Below are 22,089 nucleotides of genomic sequence, written 5' to 3' on the forward strand. Positions count from 1 at the left end.
TCTACATCTTCATCTGAAGGCTGCTAGTGGAAGACTGGCTTCCAGGCAGCTAGGATGAGGGTCTTATAGCCTACACCCACAGTGACACACCTACTCCAACAGGGACATACCTTTTAATAGTGCCAGTCCCTGGGCTGAGTATATATGAACTATCATACCAGGCAATTTGAAATTATGCATTCAACTTTTAAGAGCTCTTTGGTGAATAGAAGGAAGAAGGAATAGAAGAAAGGTGATTATGAGGCAAGAAGGATTGAGGGTCTAAGGACGACTCACTTGGGACAGATTCTATCTTCATCAGGACAACCATTTCTCCAAGAATTTCCAAAGACCCTGGGATTTGCCCATTTTAAGGTCTTTCTGTCACCCAGTAGCCTTGTTGTCACTCTGATACATAGCATCTGTCATTCTTGGTCAATTTTACCACAACTATTTTCCCATTGATTGTTACATGCCCCAGTGAATGCTTTATCTAGACAAGTCATAAAGCCTCCATTTGTGGCTCCATCTTATTACTGTAAGATTGTATCTGAAATCAGAAATTTTGTGTTTATTATATGGCTCTAACAGATATGCCTCAGATAAAGATATCTTGTAGCAACATTTGCAATTATCCATGCTTTCTTCTTGCTATTGCCTGTTTCTTCTAAAAACATTCTTCCAGAAAACCAATGCAACTAATTGAATTAACTTGAGGTTAGCCTATTTAACTAGTCTATTCAGTGCAGAATATCTTTATTAATAAGCCCCTTTTAAAAGATAAGGGATTTATGCTTAAAACAAAGTTCATCTTAAATTATGAAAAGCTAGGCTATCTTCTCCCCTGGAGTACTAAGTAGACAGGATTAGACTCAAGGAGCCACGGTGTATTGAAAATGCACTGTTCTTTTTCCACTGATTGAAGAAGAAAGTTTTTAGTGAAGCTGTGTTCTCAAGTAAGATTGTGTAGGCATCAACTTACTTCTTTATTCTTTATCATCACCTGATTTTTATGTATGTGGGCACTCTTGCAATTTTTCTGTAAGTTGTAAAATCAGGGCTGAGGAGATTCACTTGCATAAAACCTGGGTTTAATTTCAGCATCAACATGGTGTCTCATAACCATACATAACTGCATTTCCAGGTATCTGACCCTCCCCTGGCCTCTGCAGGAATCAGGTATACAAGTAGTATAAATGCAGGCATGAGAGGAACTGATGCAGTCCTGAGTGAATGTATATCGCTGCCATGGAAAGGGCACTGACAAGGATGGTCCTTCTTCCTTAGGTATCAGGGTTTTGCTAAAACCTGATCCTGGTCTGAGTATGCTTTGTGACTGTATGTGCAGAAAGAATTAGCCACAGCTTCCTCCTCCTGGGTGGCTGAAGCCTCAGCCACTACTGAGATTCCCTATCTAGGTTAGCTAACCTGCCCCTTGCTCATCTGTGTAGAATAAACCTGCCTTTTTCTTCAAATGTATATGATAAGCCTACTGCCTGTTCAGCTTTATATAATAGATGGGCTCAGTTTCCTGCCTGCTGGTGTGTCTACATGAGAGTGCATAGCCCACTAAATATCAGCTTTTCTGTATACGTGCCTCTCATTCTTCAGTCTGTTTTGCCTCAGTTAGATTAATTCCAGTGCTGTGCTGGCCACACAAAAGTTAACATTTATACATGTAAAATTTAAATAAATACAAATTTTTAAAAATGTAAAGCAATATTACAATATACTCTAATGTTGTTGAAGAAAGAACCTAAGAGTACCGCATTAGCCTCTTAGTTTTCTGATGCTCTATGTACTATCTCATTACCACAGAGTATGGCTACCTTTGGTCCCAACAAAAAACAAGTGTATCTAAAATATAATGTCTGATGGAAGGGTGTTGTAGAAGAAAGGGTAAGTGGCAGGGTTATTTAACACTAAGACTGTTGTTTGAAAACTCCATATGAAAACTCATTATTTTATAATATGTGTGTATGCATCTAATATATACATATCTAATGTATAATTCATATTGTAATTACCCTACATGAATAATGCTCATCCCAGATGCCATAGTTGCCTAGTGCTGGATATAGAATGCTTCTAAAATTCTTAGTCAAGAGTGTCTTGGAGACCTCCAAGACAATACAGCTTATTGGCATTAGTTACCCACCAGAACGTGATGGTAAGTCCCTATTGCTGAAAACATCACATGCTCTTGACATAGGAAATGGAGAAATCAAGCTGGTGCCAGTTAAGAAGCTTCCTCTTAGCTGACTAGCCTTCAGATATCAGAAGATGCTCTACAGGATGCTGGGAGAGAAAAGTCATCAACAGTGTTACCCAGCTGTGCCACCTGTAGCTTATACTAATGATCGACCTGGTAAGATAGACCAATGAGTGCGATAGTAACACAAACATTAAGGGAGCAAACAGCTGCTTTCCAATTGGCTTTATGACCCACTTTGCAAAAGAAAACATATGGCTAACACTATAAATTTGATGACAAGCCATGTCTGGGGAACTCTTAGGCCCCAGGAGTAAACCTACCACTGCTATTTTCCTAAATGGATGTAGTATCAAACTGTCTTCTAGATACACATCTCAGTACCCATAGACTGGTGCAGCTCACAGTCCTCACCAGAGAAGCCTCTTGGATCAGTGGAAAATGGAAGCTTAATTCAGAAAACGCAAAGTGCAAAGCCAAGCTCAAACTATCAGAGCTAAAAGAACTGACATCTGTGGAATAAAGTGTGTTCAGTCACATACGGTACATCCCTGTCATACCCTCTCCTCCTCACACATGCCTTGGGAACTATGGTGTAAGAAGGGTCAGAAAGATTGTACAATACAGAGGTCAGAGTGAACCAAGGCAAAACAGAGTCTTCTGGATATGACAGGACCACTGCAATAACAAATTCATAGCTGCTGTTGTTGCCTGTATAAGACTGGCACAAGATTATACCAGTCAATAACCTAACATGGACTAGAGAGGTACACAAGTTCCTACCTCTAGCTGAGGAGCTACCAAGTGTTAGTGGCTCCTAGGGTTTGAAAAGCCAGTTTAACTTAAGAGTGTGGTCCATGGTAGATTAATCAGGCTCCAGTATATGGTCCTATATCATGCATATATGTGCAGCACCCATTAAACTTCTTGAGATATACATGAAACCAAAAAGGACAAGAATTTGTGAGAAGAGAAGGGCCTGTGACATGGATCTTAGAATAAATTAGGGAGGGATGGTGATAGACATAATCAAGATGATTATATATATATGTAGATGTTCATATATAAATTCTTCAATGAACTAGTAAAAATATATTAAAAACAAAATTCCTAATAAATCCTAAATAAAATATTACATAGCTATTTAGTTATATGCTTATATATAACATATATTATATGCTTTTTAGTTAAAGGAGCAATCTGTGTAAACTCGTGTGGGTTCAAAGTCCTACACTAATGTATCCACCAATTCTAGTAGGAACTGCATGTTATTTTTATAATAAGCTACTTATGTTGCAAATTGCTTCAAACATGCTTTTTCATGGCTTCTTCATAAAATCCCGAGAAGTAATTAATCTCTAACAAGGAAACCAAGGCAGGCAAATTTAATAGACTGCCTGCCTGGTATCATGTGGCCATGAATGGTGGATCATGTGGCAAACCTTATGATGTCTTCAGGACATAGGACCCTATTGCTTATTTTTCCTTCCTTGTAGAAGTGGAAAATCTGATGCTTCATGAAGATAAGGACAGCTTCCATAATAGACCCCGCTGGCTGTGAAATAGACTATTTTACACGGTGATATAAAAAGCAGGCAGAAAGGTGACGCTAATGACACTTCAGACTCCTTCTTGATATCTCTGCATTTCCAGGGGCTGAGCAGGAGAGTCTCTCTGTCCCTAATTACTTTTGACAGTCTTGGAAATGAAGTCAGGTTAGAGGTTCAGTCAGTTTGAATATTCAGGCTGCAGCTAAATTTATTACAAAGGACAAAGGAGAGCTCGCAACACAGTCATAGCTAAAAATTATAGATAGAGGGAAGGCTGAAAATATAGATAATTGGAAGCATAATGGTGATTACTATTATGAAGATGCAAAGAACATTTCTATAGCACAAGGAAACTACCAAAGTCAATGCTTAAATCATAGCTTCTAAATGTATCTATCTCTGGGCTGTCAAAGCCACGCTCTAAATAATTTGTAGCGAAATGGTTGAACTAGAAAATGAAAAGAATGAAACAGATCATTGTCCTTCGACCTCAATGGCCCTGATGTCTGATCTTCAAAAGAACTCATTGTCTGGCAAGACCCTGACAGACTTTAAAACAGTATTCTCCATTATCTCTTGAACCTGATACATCTCGACGGTCCCCCATGTATTTCTTTGGTCATTTTCTTGATTTTTGTGCCCCATTCTCAGATTCCATCTGTGAGCTCTGTCATGCTCCATGGGCCCAACTCAGTTTTGTTTCTTTCCCTGTTCTTTTCTGTTCACCATACACAGAATGAACTTCAGATTCACCAGCCAATTTTTTTTACATAGTTATATGTTCCTTCTCACATTATGCCCTCAGAAACAATTTAAATTTCAAATTACACTTAAACTATCAGTAGATTGAAGGTTTGTCTCTTGTCATCTTTTCTCTTTTTTATTACTTCTTTGAGAGTTTCCTATAATATGTTTAACTCATATTCACTCCTACTCTCCCTACACAACAAAGTTTGTGTCACTGTTTTTAATCTTGCAAGACAAATTTTGTGCCACCCAAATATTCTTGAATGTGTGGTTTTCCAGTGGGAGAGTGATCAGATCAACTTACCAAGAGCTACTCTTGGATCTCTCTCTCTCTCTCTCTCTCTCTCTCTCTCTCTCTCTCTCTCTCTCTCTCTCTCTCTCTCCTCACCCTTCCTCTTCTCTCCTTCTTCCTCCAGCTCTTTCCCATTTTGTTATAATTGACAATAACTCCACAATTTTGTATAGGATGGTGTGCTCAACTCCTCTCTCTGTTAGGATTTGCTCTGGCTTGGGCTAACATGTTTTGTACATGCTGTTGCAATCGCTGAGTTTATATGTGTAGCTGCCCTGTTATGTCCAGATAATAATGTCTCCTTATAGTCATTTACTGCCTCAGTCTATTACAGTCTTTCCATCCCATCTTCTGCAATTATCTCTGAGTCTTAGAAGGGTATTACAATATACGTATGCAGTACATATATATGTATATGTATATACATACACACACACATATATGTATATATGCACATACATACCATTTTTTATTGGGGATTCTGTAATATCTTATTCTGTGCACCTAGGCCAGTTGTTTTCTGTGTTAGTCACTGTCTTAGTCAAGGTTTCTATTCCTGCACAAACATCATGACCAAGAAGCAAGTTGGGAAGAAAAGGGTTTATTCAGCTTACAATTCCATAGTGCTGTTTATGACCAAGGAAGTCAAGACTGGAACTCAAACAGGTCAGGAAGCAGGAGCTGATGCAGAGGCCATGGAGGGATGTTCGTTGCTGGCTTGCTACTCCTGGCTTGCTCAGCCTGCTCTCTTATAGAACCAAGACTACCAGCCCAGAGATGGTCCCACCAACAAGGGGCCTTTCCCCCTTGATCACTAATTAAGAAAATGCCTTACAGTTGGATCTCATGGAGGCATTTCCTCAACTGAAGCTCCTTTCTCTGTGATAACTCCAGCTGTGTCAAGCTGACACAAAACTAGCCAGTACAGTCACCATCTACTTTAATTAGAAACTTCTCAATGAATGAGAATTGACAAACCAGTTTAATGCCCATTTAGATAGACAGGGTTAGCAGCAAGATCTTCCCTTGAGCCTATGACCTATTTCAACTTAGGTTCTTAGCTCCATAATGGTGCCAGGTATGAGTTTTATCCTGTAAAATGGGACTTAAATTTACATAAAAAGATTGGTCACTTCCTTAATATTTGTGTCATTATTTTCCCAATGGGTGTTCTTTCTGGGCAAGCCATTAATTGGTGCTAGAAGGGTTCATAACTGAGTATGATTGGTGACTACTTTCCTGCCCTAGTACCTTATATAACACTTTTCTGCATTATGAAAGCTATCCAATAGGGATAAAGCTTCCACGTCCAAAACAGTTTGATTTTGCACTTAGGATTGAAAGCAATTGGGTTTTACCTTTAAGTTCTGGAGTATAACCAAAAGCAGTGGCAATAGCTAATAATTTTGTAGGCTAACTCATAGCTGAAAACTGGAATGCGTTGTTGTTGTTGTTGCTGCTGCTGCTGCTGCTACTGCTGCTGCTGTTATTGTTGTTGTTGTTACTCTCTGGTATCTAGGAGAAGCACTGTTTCCCTGTTATAAGGTAACTCCACATTAGCGCACTCTGTCTCTCTCTGTCTATCTCTTTGTCTCTCTCTGTCTCTCTCTGTCTGTCTCTCTCTCTCTGTCTCTCTCTCTCTCTGTGTTTGTGTGTGTGTGTGTGTGTGTGTGTGTAACTCTACAGTGGTAAATTTCCATATGAGTTTTTCAAAAGCCCTCAGATGTTATTTATCCCTTTCCCCATTCCCTGCTCTACCTACCATACCCTCCACTCTCCAAACCAACCTTACCCATTTCTGTTCTGTATCCCTCTTTAACCCTTCATACAACTGCACCAAGGGCATCCTAGCTGCCTCCTTTGAACACCTCCCAGTAAAGCTCCTTAGTAGCTTTCTGACCTTTGGGTATTCCAAATAAAACACTCATATTTGAAGCTCTAATGCTAGCATGCACATATGAGAAAAACATGTGACATTTATTTTTCTGGGTATGGGTTACTCCACTCAGAATGATTGTTTCCACCTCCATTCATGTACCTAAAAATTGCCTAATTTCATTTTTGAAAGCTGAATGATATTCCATTGTATAGATACACCACATTTTCATTACCCTTGCATTAGTTGATTGACTTCTAGGGGATTTCCATTTCCTAGGTATTGTGAACAGAGCAGTAATGAACATGGAAGATCAGGTATCTCTAGAATAGGGTATGGGTCATATGATAGATCTGTTTTTAGCCTTTTGAGAAACCTCCATATGGTTTCCCATAGTGGCGATACTAGTTTGCATTGCTGCCAGAGGGAAATAAGCATAGTCCTCCCTCCATTTGCAACATCACTTGTCATCATTTAGTTTTGTCTTAGCCATTCTGATCAGGTTGAAATGAAATAACAGAGACATTTTCATTTGCATTGTACTGATAGCTAAAGATGCTGAACATTTTTAGGAATTTCTCATGCATTTGAATTTCATCTTTTTAGAACTCTCTATTCAGTTTCTATGTACCACTTTAATTATGTTGTTTGGTTTGTTTGTATATTTGTTTCATTTTTGAGTCCTTTAGATACTCTAGATCCTATCCCTTTGTTGATTTTATAGCTGGTAAATGGTTTTTCCCATTCTGTAAGGTATCTTTTCACTAGAATGAACATAGTCTTTGCTCTATAGAAGCTTTTTAGTTCCATGAGATCCCATTTCCTAATTGTTGATCTGAGTGCATGCCATCAGTGTCCTGTTCCTATGCCAATGAGTTAATCATATTCTGTAATTCTCATCTGTCAGAGTTATGGTATCTGATCTGATGTTGAATCCCTTGATTCTATTGGAGCTAAGTTTTGTGCCGATTAAGCAAGGAAGGTTGACTTTCATTCTTCTGCATGAGGCTATCTAGGTTGGCCATCATAATTCATGAAAGATGCTGTCTTCTCTCCAGTATACATTGTTAGATTCTTGGGCAGATGATTGTAGGAGTGTGCGTTTGTATGTGTTCTTCGTTTCCATTCCATTGATCCGTGAATCTGTTTGTATACCAATGTTATGCTGTTTTCATAACTTTAGTTCTGTTGTATAATTTGAAATTTGAGATTGTGATACCTTTAGCAGTCTTTGTTTGTCATTTTTTTTTCCTCTTCTGGGTCTTTTGTCTTTCCATATGGAATTTAAATTTGATTTTTTTTCAATTTCTGTGAAGAATTGTGTTGGAATTTTGATAGGGATTGTATTTCTCTATCCAGGTCTGGACATTCTTTAAGGCATGAGCCACTGGCTCTTGACAGGAAAGGCTACGGTTCTGATAAAGAGACATTTGAGGTAGAAAAGAAGGGAGGGAAGAGTTTGGACAGAGGTAAGCTGGAAACAGAATTCAGCAGTGGCAGATGTCAAGACTTGGGGAATGAGAAGTCCTGGGGGGGGAGGAGTTATTAGATGTTGGGAAACAAATGAACAGATTAAGTTTGCTGCTGATTCTGGAAGTTAAAAGCAACAAAGACTATAGGGAAATGAGGCTGAGTGGTGTCCAAGGAAGAGCACAAATCTAGAAGGCAGCAAGCTGCACTCAGGCCCATGCTCTGCACCCCCTTCCTGATTCAGAGTGGGTTAGTTCTTCCTGTCTTTCCTGGTTTCCCCATTAACAAAAGGAATGGAAGCTCTGTTGTAGGGAGAAAATAGGTAGCCCATGTAAAGGGCCCGCTGACATGGTGCTTAACACTTGGACTTTTTACATTTTTATCTATTATTAGGCATATGTAAAGTGTACAGTGTGGGGGGTTATATATGTCACATTATGAGTGGGGAGATCAGAGGACAATTTTGTGGTGCTGGTTCTCTTCTTCCCACATATGCTTTGGGAATTGAATTCTGGTTACCAGTCTGGTGCAGAAGATGCCTTTCCTGCTGGACCAATATGCCACCCCTGTTATTGTTTAATTTCCCAAGTTTATGCATTTTAATTGCATTAAAGTCTATATGGTTTTCAAGTATATTTTGCCATTACTTTCTTTTTAAAATATTTTATTTATTTACATTTCAATTGTTATCCCCTTTCCTGGTTTCCCCTCTGCAAGCCCCCTATCCCATCCCCCATCCCCCTGTTTCTATGAGGGTGTGCCTCCACCCACCCACTCCCAACTCACCACCTTGGCATATCCCTACACTGGAGCATTGAGCCTTCACAGGACCAGGCCTCTCCTCCCAGTGCTTTCAAGAGTGTTCTACAGAAGCCAATATGCCTTTGATTAAAAAAAAAAGTGTTTTCACTAAGTGACAATATAGAGCAACGCTTGGCAGCCTGGCACATACCTGGGTCATAGTTATTATTTCTAGGTCTATGTGAGAATTTTAAAATGATGCTATTCAGAGAATTGATAAATAAACAGATGAAAGAGCACATAAATAGATAGTACATAAATCTTACAGTCAAAATGATTGGATGGAAACGTGCAGTGGAGCTCTGAAGATGAAGTCACCTTTTATAACTCATGCTGTTCTCACCACCTTTCCCTTTCAGCAATCTGAGGAAACCATGTCTAACAGCCAAGTGTTAAAATGAAATGCCCTACGGTGGGGAGAGGGCACTTGTAGAGTCCACCTCCAGTAGAAAGACAGGACATCAAGTGAAGGGATGGGGTTGCCATCCCACGGTCAAAAGCTTTGACCCAGAATTGTTCCTGTCTAAAAGAACTGCAGGGAAAAAAGTGGAGAAGAGACTGGAGGAAAAGGAGGTCCAGTGATCAGCCCAAATTGGGATCCATCTCAAGGGGAAGCTCCAAGGTCTGACACTATTACTGATGCTGTGGTGTGCTTACAGACAGGAACCTAGCATGGCTGTCCTCTAAGAGGCCCAACAAGCAGCTGACTGAGACAGATGCAGATACTTACACCAACTAATGGACTGAAGTTGGGGAAACCTATGCTTGAAGGCTGGAAGAAGCTGAAGAGAGTGACCCTATAGGAAGACCAGCAGTCTCAACTAACCCAGCCCCCTGAGATCTCTCAGATACTGAGCCACCATCCAGGAACCATAAATGAGCTGGTCTGAGGCCCCATTACATATACAGCAGAATACTACCTGGTCTGGTGTTAGTGAGAGAAGATGAGCCTGACCCTTGAGAGACTTGAGGCCCTAGGGAGGGGGAGGCCTGGGGCGTGAGAGAACAACATCCTCTTGGAGGTGCAGGGAGGAGGGATGGGATGAGGAACTGTGGGAGGCAGACGAGGAGGGGGTAACAACCAGACTGTTAAAAAAAAATAAGGGCCCGAGCACAGACCTGTAAAGTCTCCCTGACATGACTATCCACACATGAGCTAACAAAGACAATATGCCAAACTGGACTGGAGAAAGTCCATAAGACCTCAGCTCCACAGAAAGAACTCTAGGTGGCTGTAGAAAGCTGGAAGTGGGTGGGGTGGTTTTGCCCAGAGACAAAGTAGCATTATGTGTTCCTAATAGGCTATATTTAGGGATAGATATACAAGCACATACATACACTAACAATTAATGAAAACAAGTCAAGATTTTGAAGGAAAACAGGGAGGGGTATGTGGGAGGGTTGAGAGGGAGGACAGGGAAGGGAGAAGCATTGTAATTAAATTACAGTTTCCAAAACAAACAATATAAGATTTTGAGTTGAATAAATTCAGGGATTCTTCCTCTTTTATTAATTTTATTTGTTCTTAGGAACACACACACACACACATACATATATATATATATATATATATATATATATATATATATTCATATATATTATCATATATATCCTATATAAACAGTCTGTTATATGCAATAACAATTAATGAAAAGAGGCCATGAATTTGAAGAAGAATGGGGAGGAGTATATGAGAGAGTTTGTGAGGTGGAAAGGGAAAGGAAAAACATTGTAATTTTATTATACTCTCAAAGGTAAACAAAACTATAGCTATAATCACACTGCATATGGTGACACATGTGTTTAATCATAACACTCAGGTAGAGGCAGATATCTCTCTGAGTTTTCATGCTAGCCTAGTCTATGTATTAAGTTGCAGAAGAGCCAGGGCTACCCATATAGTGAGACCATGTCTTTAAAAAAAAAAACCATGGCTGACAATTGCTTGTCTACAGTGGGTGACAGACAGGAAATCAGGCATATAGGTGTGATAATAACTAAACCTCTGACTGCCTGTCTCTGTCTCTTTCTCAGTCTCAGTCTCTGTCTCTCTCTGTGTCTGTCTGTCTGTTTGTCTCTATCTGTCTCTGTCTCTCTCTTTCTGTCTGTCTTTGTCTCTCCCCACCCCCATGAATGTGATTTCCTCCACTGCAGGGTCACCTGATTGTCTTCTGTCCTTCTAGCTGAAGCCCGCTGGAGTCTCCTGAGCTCTCCTTTTGATGTCTAAGATCCATCTCACCCCAGAGTAGCAAATTTGTAACTATATTTTGCTTCATTTCCTGTGATGAATTCTTGCTTTATTTCAGCACTAGCCTGCTGTGTGACCCTGAGCAGAATGTATCATGAGTCTTTGTCTTGTGAAGAGAACCACAGGTGTCTTGCAGTGCTGTCAGGTGCTATCCTTCAACCGTCACTACACACAGATCATTTCCTGCCCCTTCAGAGACTGTCTAGGATGCCTACTGGGCTGAGATTGTGACATTCCACTACCTGTCTTGGGATGTCTGGGAGTTAAAATTATCTGAATCCATGTAAGAAGCTATTAAAAACTTGTAATTATTATATTCAAAAGGAAGATGGGTTTTTGACACTATCACGTTTAAAGAGATATATATGTTTCTTACTAACATCATTGAGAAAGCATTTGAATGATATAGCTTTAAATAATCTCAACTTGTCAAACATACAAAAAAGGAAATGTGATAAATCATGTTCAATGATAAACTGTTTAATCATGTTTATCCATAAAACTGAAACTCCTGAATGCTGTGATGAAGATTAATACAGGAAACACTGAAATCTTAAGCCCTTGTCAGCTGGAACTGGTTTTTGCTATTCCCATCGTAGAACCTCCAGCAAACATCTTGACTCAGTTAAGGCAGTTTTCCAGTCCCAACAGTTCTTCTAAATGACATGGATTGTAAAATTAATTCTCTTCACATAAATGCTGTTGAAAGGCCAAGCATCTTTCTGTGGAACATGGTGACTGGATCCTTTATTTTACTGTTTTTAAACAATAACATCCCCTGGCTTCCTCAAACACACATGGGGACCTTTTATTTCTCCTCTGTGTGGGTCAGATTATTGAAGAACTACGTGTCATAGTGAAAGGCAGAATGAGCTCTGGAGCCAAGTGAATTTACATGTCTGATATGATGTCCCTTTCGCTCAGTGTTTTGTACTAATTAAATTAAAAGCGGAAACAAGATAGGCCTAGGAATAACAACACAGATAGTCCAATAGGCTAAATTAAAAGCGGAAACAAGATAGGCCTAGGAGTAACAACACAGATAGACCAATAGGCTAGAAACCACAAAATAAATCTGCATTTGTAGTCAATTGACCATGAAAAGGGTACTAAGAACACAAATCTTTCTTTTATAAAATTGCATTTCTTAGGAGAGTGAATGCAGTGATTCACAACTGTAAGCCCAATATTGGGGAGGATGGGGAAAGGGATTCAAGTACTCAAGGCCACTTGTAACTGTCAAGTGAGTTGTAGAGCAGTCAAAAGGGACCTTGTCTCAACAAACAACAAACAACCCACAAGAGAGAAAGATTCACAATGTCTTAAACTATACACAAAAACCAACTCAAAATCTATTAAAGACTCAAATCAAAGACAAAGTGTACTAGATCAGAGAAATTATAGCACAAAGGTACACTCTTCTTAGAGAGTTTGGTTTAAGTTTTAATTTTGTATCCTGGCTAGTTTATTGTCCACTTGATAGAAGATAGAGTTATTTAGTAAGAAAGACTCAGTTGTTACAATACCTCACTAAGATCAGACTCAAGTCAAGTCTGAAGTGCATTTTCCTAATTATTGGTAGATGGCAGAGACCCTAGCCCAGTACAGATGGTGCCACCCTCAGGCATGTGATCTGGGTGTATAAGAAAGCAAACTGAGCTAGGTAGGAGGAACAAAACAGTAAGCAGGCTTCCATGGCCTCCGCATCAGTTCCTGCCTCCTTGAGTTCCTGCCCTGACTTCCCTAGATGATGGCCTACAATGAAGAACATGAAATAAATCCTTTCCTAGCCAAGTTGTTTTCGGCCATGATATTTTATCACAGCAATAAAAAACCTAACTATAGCATTTGGATATGATTCTTAAACCAGAAACAACAAAAGCAGTAACTGGAAGGGGAGTTTATCAAATTACACAGTGTATGAATAGCAAAGGAAACAGTCAACAGAGCAAATAGGCAGCCCTATGAATACACAAGGAGGCATTTAGCATATGTCTGGTGGGGCTAATGTTCAAATCTATAAAGAACTCAACAGCAGAGCAAAAGTCACTCAAAGGATGTAGAAGATCTGAAAAGACATTTCTCAAAAAAAAATGATATACAGAAAGTCAACAGGTATTTGAAAAAATGATTTGATATTATGAGTTATCTGAAAATATAAGCCAACAACCATGATGAGATATATCTTATATCTGTTAGGATGGTAACAACAATAATTTAAAAAGTCAAATAGTAACAAATGTTGAGAATGGTGTTGAGGAAAGTGGAAGCTGTTGGGGAGGGATATTTTGCCATTATTGTTAGGGACACATGGGGGGGTCTCAAAAATTAATAAGACTAGAACTTACGATTATCATCCAGAAATCCACTCCTGAATACAGTCAAAGGAAAAGAAGTTAGCATATATGTGGAAGAATGACCAGCTGGCCAGATTATCTACAACACTATTCATGTAGCTAAGATATAGGAGCAGCCCACGTGCCCATCTGTAGACAAATGGATAAAGGAAATGTTAAATATCTACTTATCCACGTACCATCTTCACTAGAGCAAAACCAATTAAACATTTTAAATATACTTTCAGATAAGTAATACTTGTACAGGATTGGTGGTTTCAAAGGTAAGAGAAAAGGACAGAGAAAATTTGCCAGATTAAAAATACAAATATGAACAAGTGAGGAAAAGAAAATGCTTATACTGTTGCTAATATACTCTTTGAAGACCATCAAAATATCATTATTTTCTAAGATAGTGTTTTCTACATCAGCAGTCCTGAAGATGAGAGAGAACTATGTTCCAAAGTGGAAGAAAAAAATGAAATACAAATGATTGTTTTATTGGATTGTTAACATAATAAAGAGGTTTGAGACACCCTTGAAAACATTTCCTTCATTAGGCATTCTTAGGGCAGTAGCCACTATTCTAGCAACGTCAATAAATACTACACCTTGTCAGTTGACTGGGAAGTTGTCACATGTCACATTCTAGTCACCCTCAGCTCACCACATTGGATGGCTGTGCCACCAGCATATAAGAAAAGAACCCAGTGGGTCAGACTATGTGTCAGACATTAGCTCCACCCTGCCTGTCATCTCATCTTGCAAGGATGACAGACAAAACACACCAAACAGAGGCTATTAGAGTGAAGAAGTTAGATCTCCTCAGATGACAATAAGGGACAAGCACAGGTACTGTTGGAGTCGACCTGAATATTTTGGGTCATTCTTGGTTTTCCTACAAATTAAAAGCAGAAACACTGAACCTTCATAAGGCAAGGGCTTCAAGTGGGCATGAGCATCACAGTAACAATCTCAGAGAAGGCTCTGAACAGAAAAACAAAATACAGAGAGCGGCTCCATTAGCTTTACCTCCTGTGGATGTGAGCCAAGCACTCAAGATTACTAAAAAATGTTGGCTCTTAATAGTCAGACTTACATTGATTTAATTATCCTTCTGTATCCACAAGTCCTCACCTACAAATTGAAGATATGAGTGATGTGCACTCTATCAAATGTGTGGCCCACCTCAAAGCACAGGCAGCCCAGCCCTTGAGAACACATGCTGTGAAAGGATGGGGTTGCCATAGCAACAGCATCCACCACTCTCAAATCCTCCCTCCCCTTAGTGCCCTCCTTGCCAGGGCCTCATCTTCCCTGGAAGATCTCTCCTCTCTCTCTCTCTCTCTCTCTCTCTCTCTCTCTCTCTCTCTCTCTCTCTCTCTCTCTCTCTCTCTCTCTCTCTGATTTATATTCAGTGGGTACCTACTGTCTTACCATACGAAGTGTTGATATAGCTAGAGTGTCCATGTTAAATATGCACCATTGTTCCTAAACTAAGATGCAAATGAAAATCATTGAGGATCAGAAGTCTGGGTACCTGTTATTGTCTCCATGCCCTAAAAATTCAACCTAGAAATCCTGACTGATTTAATAAGCTCCATTTATTTAGAGAGCCTCTGACTTATTTCATTACTTTTATGCATAAGTAAAATGAGATTCAGAAACCACTAAAAGACAATGAAACAAACTCCTGACCCCTTGCAACTCCTGTCATTTGAAGGGCAAACTGAGTACAAGTTCATGTGTTCCAATCTGGAAGAATTACCTGCATGTGCTGACTGCATGCACAGTCTTATGACAACATCCTTTTTCTAAATTCCTGCCAATGACTTTCCTGATTAATTTGCTTGACTTGTCTGTAACTATGGCTGATTTAAACAAATATCTATTAATAGGAGCAAAATTCACTGCCACACATTTTTATTGGCTTCTGAGTAGAATTTTCACCAATAAATGTTCTTGTCCACAATTTGGCTTGTACTGAATATTTTATACCTCCAAGACTTGGTGAATATTTTATGATCCTGGAAAAATTGAGCTCAGAAATGACACAGAGACAATGGATTCTGATTTTTTTATAAAAAAAGGAAAGTTTTATTTTCTAGACACTAGAAGTAAAAGACTAATAACTTTTCTTTGAGACCTGTGAATTTGTAAAAGATAGACAAAACACAAGGTGTTCCAGTTAGGGTGAGTTAGTGATATAGTATTTCATGTTTGCTTTTTACCCATCAGTGCTTCAAAACCAATGAAACTCGGGTGGGTTTGTATACTGCAGACTCTCGGTGGACAGAATCCCTGAGAGTCAGAACATAGACTCTGAAGGTTTCTGTGTAAATATTGTCATTCAGTGAGATGTGTCTGCCTCTGCTTAAACCAGATTTCTTTGGTTGAGGAGGAATGCAAAGGGCAACCTCATAAAATTAGGATCCACCATTTTCCCAGCTCCTATCCAATAAGGGTACTTCAATTTCAGCATCTTTGACCCTTTGGGCTGAATAATTCTTGGTTACTGCAAGCTCTCCTGTGTACCAAGGGATATTTAACAGCATCCTTGGCCTCTGCTCACTAGATGCCAGTTGCATCTCTCTCTATTGTGTTTACGAAGATGACTCCAAACATTGCTAAATATCCCCTGGACGGAAAAATCACCCTTGGTTGGGAGCTAATATTCTAGTTTATTGGTCTAGAATGACCCATCTGTGATTCTTGCCCACAGCTACATTTTTTTAATGTTTCCTTCCCTCCTTAGCTTTGACCAAATTGCCTGTTTTGTTCATTCCCCCTTCATGCTTTTATTGATATATAATTTACATATTATGCAACTTACCCTGTATATAATTAGGTCTTATATTTTCAGAGTTTTGCAACTGTCTCTACAATCCAAGTTTAGAATGTTTTCATTACTTCTGAAATACATTCCCTACACACGAACAGTCTCTCCCCACACTGCCTTCTTCTCCCTTTAAACAGCAACTAATCAACTCGCTATTCCTATATATGTTCACTCTCGCATTTTCACACGTGTAGACTTATAAAATATACAGCCTCTTGCGATTGCCTTTATCCACTTAGGTCAATGCAGTCAAGGATTATCTGTGTTGTACCATTTATCATTAACTCATTCCTTTAATGTGAAATGACATTTCATTGGGTGAACATTCACTAATTATCTTATTTTGGCCCTTATAAATAAGGTGCTTTGGACACGAATCTACAAGTTTTCTAGATGTATGTATATTTTATGGCTTTTGGGATGTGCCTCAGGATAGAATTGCTGAGTCATGTGATATTTTGCTAATTAGTTTCTTTAATAACTGATCAACTGTTTTCCAATGGTTGTACTATTTCTTATTTTAAATAGCAAGGTGAGTGAGCAGGGGCTTCCCCACTGTGCTCCATTTCTCTATTGCTTTAGTGTGAACCAAACAGATTGGATGGAGGTTACCGTATGCTCACTCAGTTTAGTGGCATTGAAGAAAGTGTTTGGTGAATCTTGGCACACCACCTTTGTGTCACTTAATTTAAAAAGAACACTTTGGTATCTTCAGAGCGTGAGGTTCTTTTTGATTTTCGTAATGGAGAGTTACATATGCCATCTTCATGTTAGCATATAAAGTGCTTTGCACATATTCCTGGCCATGCCCTATCTACCCCTTTTTACTTCTCCCCACTTCTCCTTTGCTCCTTTGCCCCCCACATAGTTTTGTTTCTGATTTCAGGTTGCTTGCTTACACAGGATTTTACATGTATCTGGCATCTATGTTGCTCTACTGTGACTTTTTCTGACACTGACTTGATGTGATGATTTCCACTTACATCCAGATTCCTGCCAATGGTAAAACTTGCTGGTCTGTGGCTGGAAAACCTCTCTTTAGTGTACACACACTGTCTTCTCCTCTTCTGTAACTCTGTTGTGGGTACCAGGAAGTCCCATGACTTAGCTGTTGTGAACAGTGCTTTAATGCACACTGTTCATTTAATGAATGTGCAAATGTCTCTGAGTAGGTTGACTTTGAGTCCTTTGGATAAACTCTGAGTCAATGGTAGATCTGTTTCTAGTCTTTGAAGGAAACTTCACCCTGCTGCCAGAGTGGTTAAAACAGTTAACTTTCCCAATGGCACCAGCCGTTTCTTTTGTCTGAAACCAAACGAACATTTGTTGTGATGTTGTGATGGGTTTTCTTTTACATTTTTAGATTTTAATTTTCTCTCTGTGTGTGTGTGTGTGTGTGCATGTGTACAATATATGGGTGTGTGAGTATGGGTATGCACACCATGATACCCATGCAAGGGTTCAAAGGGAAACTTGGGAGTCAATTCTCTCCTTTCATCATAGTTTCAGGGTCCAAACTCAAGTCATCAGGCTTGTGCAGCAAATGCCTTTGTCTGCTGAGCCATCTGGCTGCCTCTCCAGTTTCTTTGCTTGTTGACCATTTGACTGCATTGGAGATGGAATCTCAGTGTAGTTATTTGCATTTTTCGCTCTGAGGTTGCTGCATTTTTCCCGTGTTTATGTACAATCTGCGTGCCATGGATTTAGAACTGTCTGCTCATCTCCTAAGGTTGTTCTTTGGTTGGATTATTTCATTTCCTAGATGTTTAAATTCTGTACATATTGTAGATTTCTTCTCTATCAAATGTATAACTAACACTGAGTGTCTCCTAGTCTGTAAGCTCTCTTTTCCCTCTTTCAACTGTGCCCTTTATTGTGCAGAAGATTCTTAATCTTGTGAAGTCTCAATTGTTTATCTTTGACAGCACTTTCTTTCCTGAGTGGGTTCTTTATTATTATTATTATTATTATTATTATTATTATTATTGGATATTTTCTTTAGTTACATTTCAAATATTATCCCCTTTCCTGGTTCCCCCTCCCACGAAACCTCCTATCCCATCTCCCATGCCCTGCTTCTATGAGGGTGCTCCACCACTCACCCACCTACTCCTGCTTCCTCACCTGGCATTCCTTTACACTGTGGTATCTAGCATTCACAGGACCAAGGGCCTCTCCTCCCATTGATGACTGACGAAGCCATCCTCTGCTGCATATGCAGCTGGAGTCATGGGTCCCTCCGTGTGTACTCTTTGGTTGGTAGTTTAGTCCTTGGGAGCTCTGGGGGTACTGGTTGGTTAGTTGATATTGTTGTTCTTCCTATGGAGTTGCAAACCTCTTCAGCTCCTTCAGTCCTTTCTCTAACTTCTCCACTGGGGACCGTGTGCTCAATGCAATGGTTGGCTGTGAGCATTCCCCTCTGTACTTGTCAGGCACTGACAAAGCCTCTCAGGAGACAGCTATGTCAGGCTCCTGTCAACATGTCATCCACAAAAGTGTCTGTGTTTGGTGACTGTATAGGGGATGGATCCCCAGGTCGGGCAGTGTCTGGATGGCCTTTCCTTAAGTCTCTGCTCCACATTTTGTCTGTGCATTTGCTCCTGTGAGCATTTTTCCCCCTTCTAAGAAAGGTAGAAGCATCCATATTTTGGTCTTCCTTCTTCTTGAGCTTTATGTGGTCTGTGAATTTTATCCTGAGTATTCTGAGCTTTGGCACTAATATTCCCTTATCAGTGAGTGCATACAATGTGTGTTCTTTTGTGATGGGTTACCTCACTCAGGATGATATTTTCTAGTTTCATCCATTTGCCTAAGAATTTCATGAAGTCATAGTTTTTAATAGCTGAGTAGTACTCCATTGTGTAAATGTACACATTTTCTGTGTCCATTTCTGTTGAAGGGTATCTGAGTTCTTTCCAACTTCTAGCTGTTATAAATAAGGCTGCTATGAACATAGTGGAGCATGTGTCCTTATTACATGTTGGAGCATCTTAATTGCCTTTCTTGGAGTGTTTCCTCCACTTCCTCTTCTCAGTTTTATTCTTCAGATCTTATGCTAAGGTCTTGGATCCATTTAGACTTGGTTTCTTTCACAGGATGAGAGCCAAATATCTAGTTTCTCCATGTAAATCTGTGAGTGTATGTATTCACATGTGTGGTCCTGTGTATGTATTTATGTTTGTGTGTGTTTGTGTGTGTGTGGTTGTGTTTATGATGATTCATATATTCGTGTGTGTGTGTGTGTGTGTGTAAGTATAAGATCAGTACAGGGTGTTTTCCTCAGTTGTTCTCCAGCTAATTATTTTAAACAAGGTCTTTTCCTGAATCAGTTTGCCTTCCTGACCCTGGGATTACAGGTCAGGTTCACTGCACCTGGCTTTTGATGTGAATGCTGATGATCCAAATTCAGTTCCTCGGGCTTGAACAGCAAGCACTTTATCAAGTGGGCCATCTCTTTATGCCCAGTTCATCCATGAAATGTAGATATTCATCTTTGCCAGCACAATTTTCTCAAGAGGATGCCTTTACTTCAATGTATATTTTCTGCATTTTTGTAAAAAGCAGGTGCCTGTAGCTGTGTGGGTTTATTTCTGGGTTCTGTTTTGTGTTAGTACTGTTGGGTTTTGATTACAACAGCTCTGTTGTACAGCTCAAAATCAGGTGTGGTGAGATTTCCAGAATTGTTCTCTTTGATCCAGGTTGATTTGGCTATCTGGGGTCTTATGTGTTTCAATATGATTTCTCGTTTTGTTTCAATTTCAATGAAGAACATCATTGAAATGTTTATAGCAATTTTACTGAAACTGTGGATTGTTGTTGGCAACACAGTCATTTTCACAATATGAGTTCTTCCAGTATAGCATGTGAGGTCTTTCTATCTTATAGGGTTTTTTATTTTAGATTTTATTCAGCTTCATTTCTAAGTATTTTAAAGTCTCCATTGTAGAGGTCTCTCATTCCCTTGATTAGGTTCATCCCTAGGTATTTTAGTACATTACCGTGAATGAACTGTCTCCCTGATTTCCTTTTCAACAAGTTTGCTATTGATATTCATGGAGGCAAATGATGTTCACATATTATTTTGTGTCCTGCCACTTTGTGGAAGTGTTCCTCTCATCTAACTGTTTTCTGGTGAAACACATAGGACCTGATTACCTCTGCCGGATAGAATCATATTATCTCCAAATGAAGATACTTGTTCTTCTTTCCTACCTATTCGTATGTCTTTTATTTTCATCTCTTGTCTTATTTCTTTAGTTAAGACCACCATCACTATGTTGAGTAACAACATAGTAACTGTTGTATTGTTTGTGACTTTAATCGAAGTGTTTTAATTTTTTCTCATTTACTGTGATGTGGCCTCTATGTATATAAGATGTCACGACTATGTTGAGGAATGCTCCTTCTATTCCTAGTTTTTTAAGGGCTTTATTTATGAAGAAACTTTGGATTTACATTATTAAATGTGTTGGGATCATGTGATTTATGGCATTACATTTAATGATTTCTATGTTTAACCATCCTTTCATTTCAGGAATGAAAATCATGGTGAATGATCTTTTTTTAATGTGTTCTTAAATTCTATTTGCAATAACTTTATTTATATTTTTGCGTGTATATTCACCAGTGAGATTAGTCTACAGTTTGGTTTATATTGTTGCTATTTTGTCATTACCTGGCTTTGGTATCAGGGTAATACTGTGGAAATAGAACTTCGCAGTGTCCTTTCTTGTTCTATTTTGTGGAAGTTTGAGAAACAGTGAATCCATCTGGACCTCAATTTTTCCTAATTGGAAGGGCATTTTGTCCACTTCCATGTTATTGTTTATTATACTTTCATTCAAGTTGTTTATCTTACCTTGGGTTAATTTTTTTGGTTAGTTACATTAATCTAGAAAGTCATCTGTTTCTTTTATATTTTCATATTACTTGGGATACAAGTTTTCAAGATATGTTCTAATGATTTTATGAATTTATGAATTTTGTTATTATCTGTGGTAATCTCTTTTCTTCTCTAATGTTATTTGGGATTTTCTCTCTTTTTCCTTTGGTTAGTTTTGCTAAAGGTTTGTCAATATATAACCTTTTAAATAATTAATTTTAATGTTATTGATCACTTATATCATTTTGTTATTGTTTCCATTTCATTAATTTCTTCTCTGACCTTGATGGTTTCTTCTTTTTACTGACTTTGGGTTTGGATTGTCCTAAAGTGCATCATTAAGTTCTTTATTTAGAACTCTCTGATTTCTTAATGTATGCATTACATATATGAACTTCCTTCTTACTGCTTCTTTTATTGTATCACATAGGCTTTGGTACATTATACTTTAATTTTTACTCAGTTCTAGTATTTTTTTATTTCATTCTTAATTCCTTGGTTAACACATTTATCACTCTGTAGTATGTTGTCTAGTTTTCATGATATGTATCTTTTCTGTAGTTTTTCTACTATTGAATTCTAGCTGCATTCCATTATGGCTAGATGGAGTATAAAACAGTATTTAAAAGGTCCTATATTTGTTAAAATGTGTTTTCTTTCTGCCCTATTCTAGAATTTGTCTTAGAATCAGTTTATTGTGCTGCAGAGAGGGGATGTTCAATAGATACCTAGTGCAGTTGATGTATGGTATGATTTAATTCTAATTGTTATGTTTATTTTTTTAAGAATTACCAATCTCTTGGTACAAATGGAGAATTAAATTACCAACTGTTATTGTGTTAGAATTAATCTGTGTT

Source organism: Mus caroli, unplaced genomic scaffold (genome assembly GCF_978045245.1).
Source record: "Mus caroli unplaced genomic scaffold, Mus_caroli_1 scaffold_2, whole genome shotgun sequence".
In the NCBI taxonomy this organism is placed as follows: domain Eukaryota; kingdom Metazoa; phylum Chordata; class Mammalia; order Rodentia; family Muridae; genus Mus; species Mus caroli.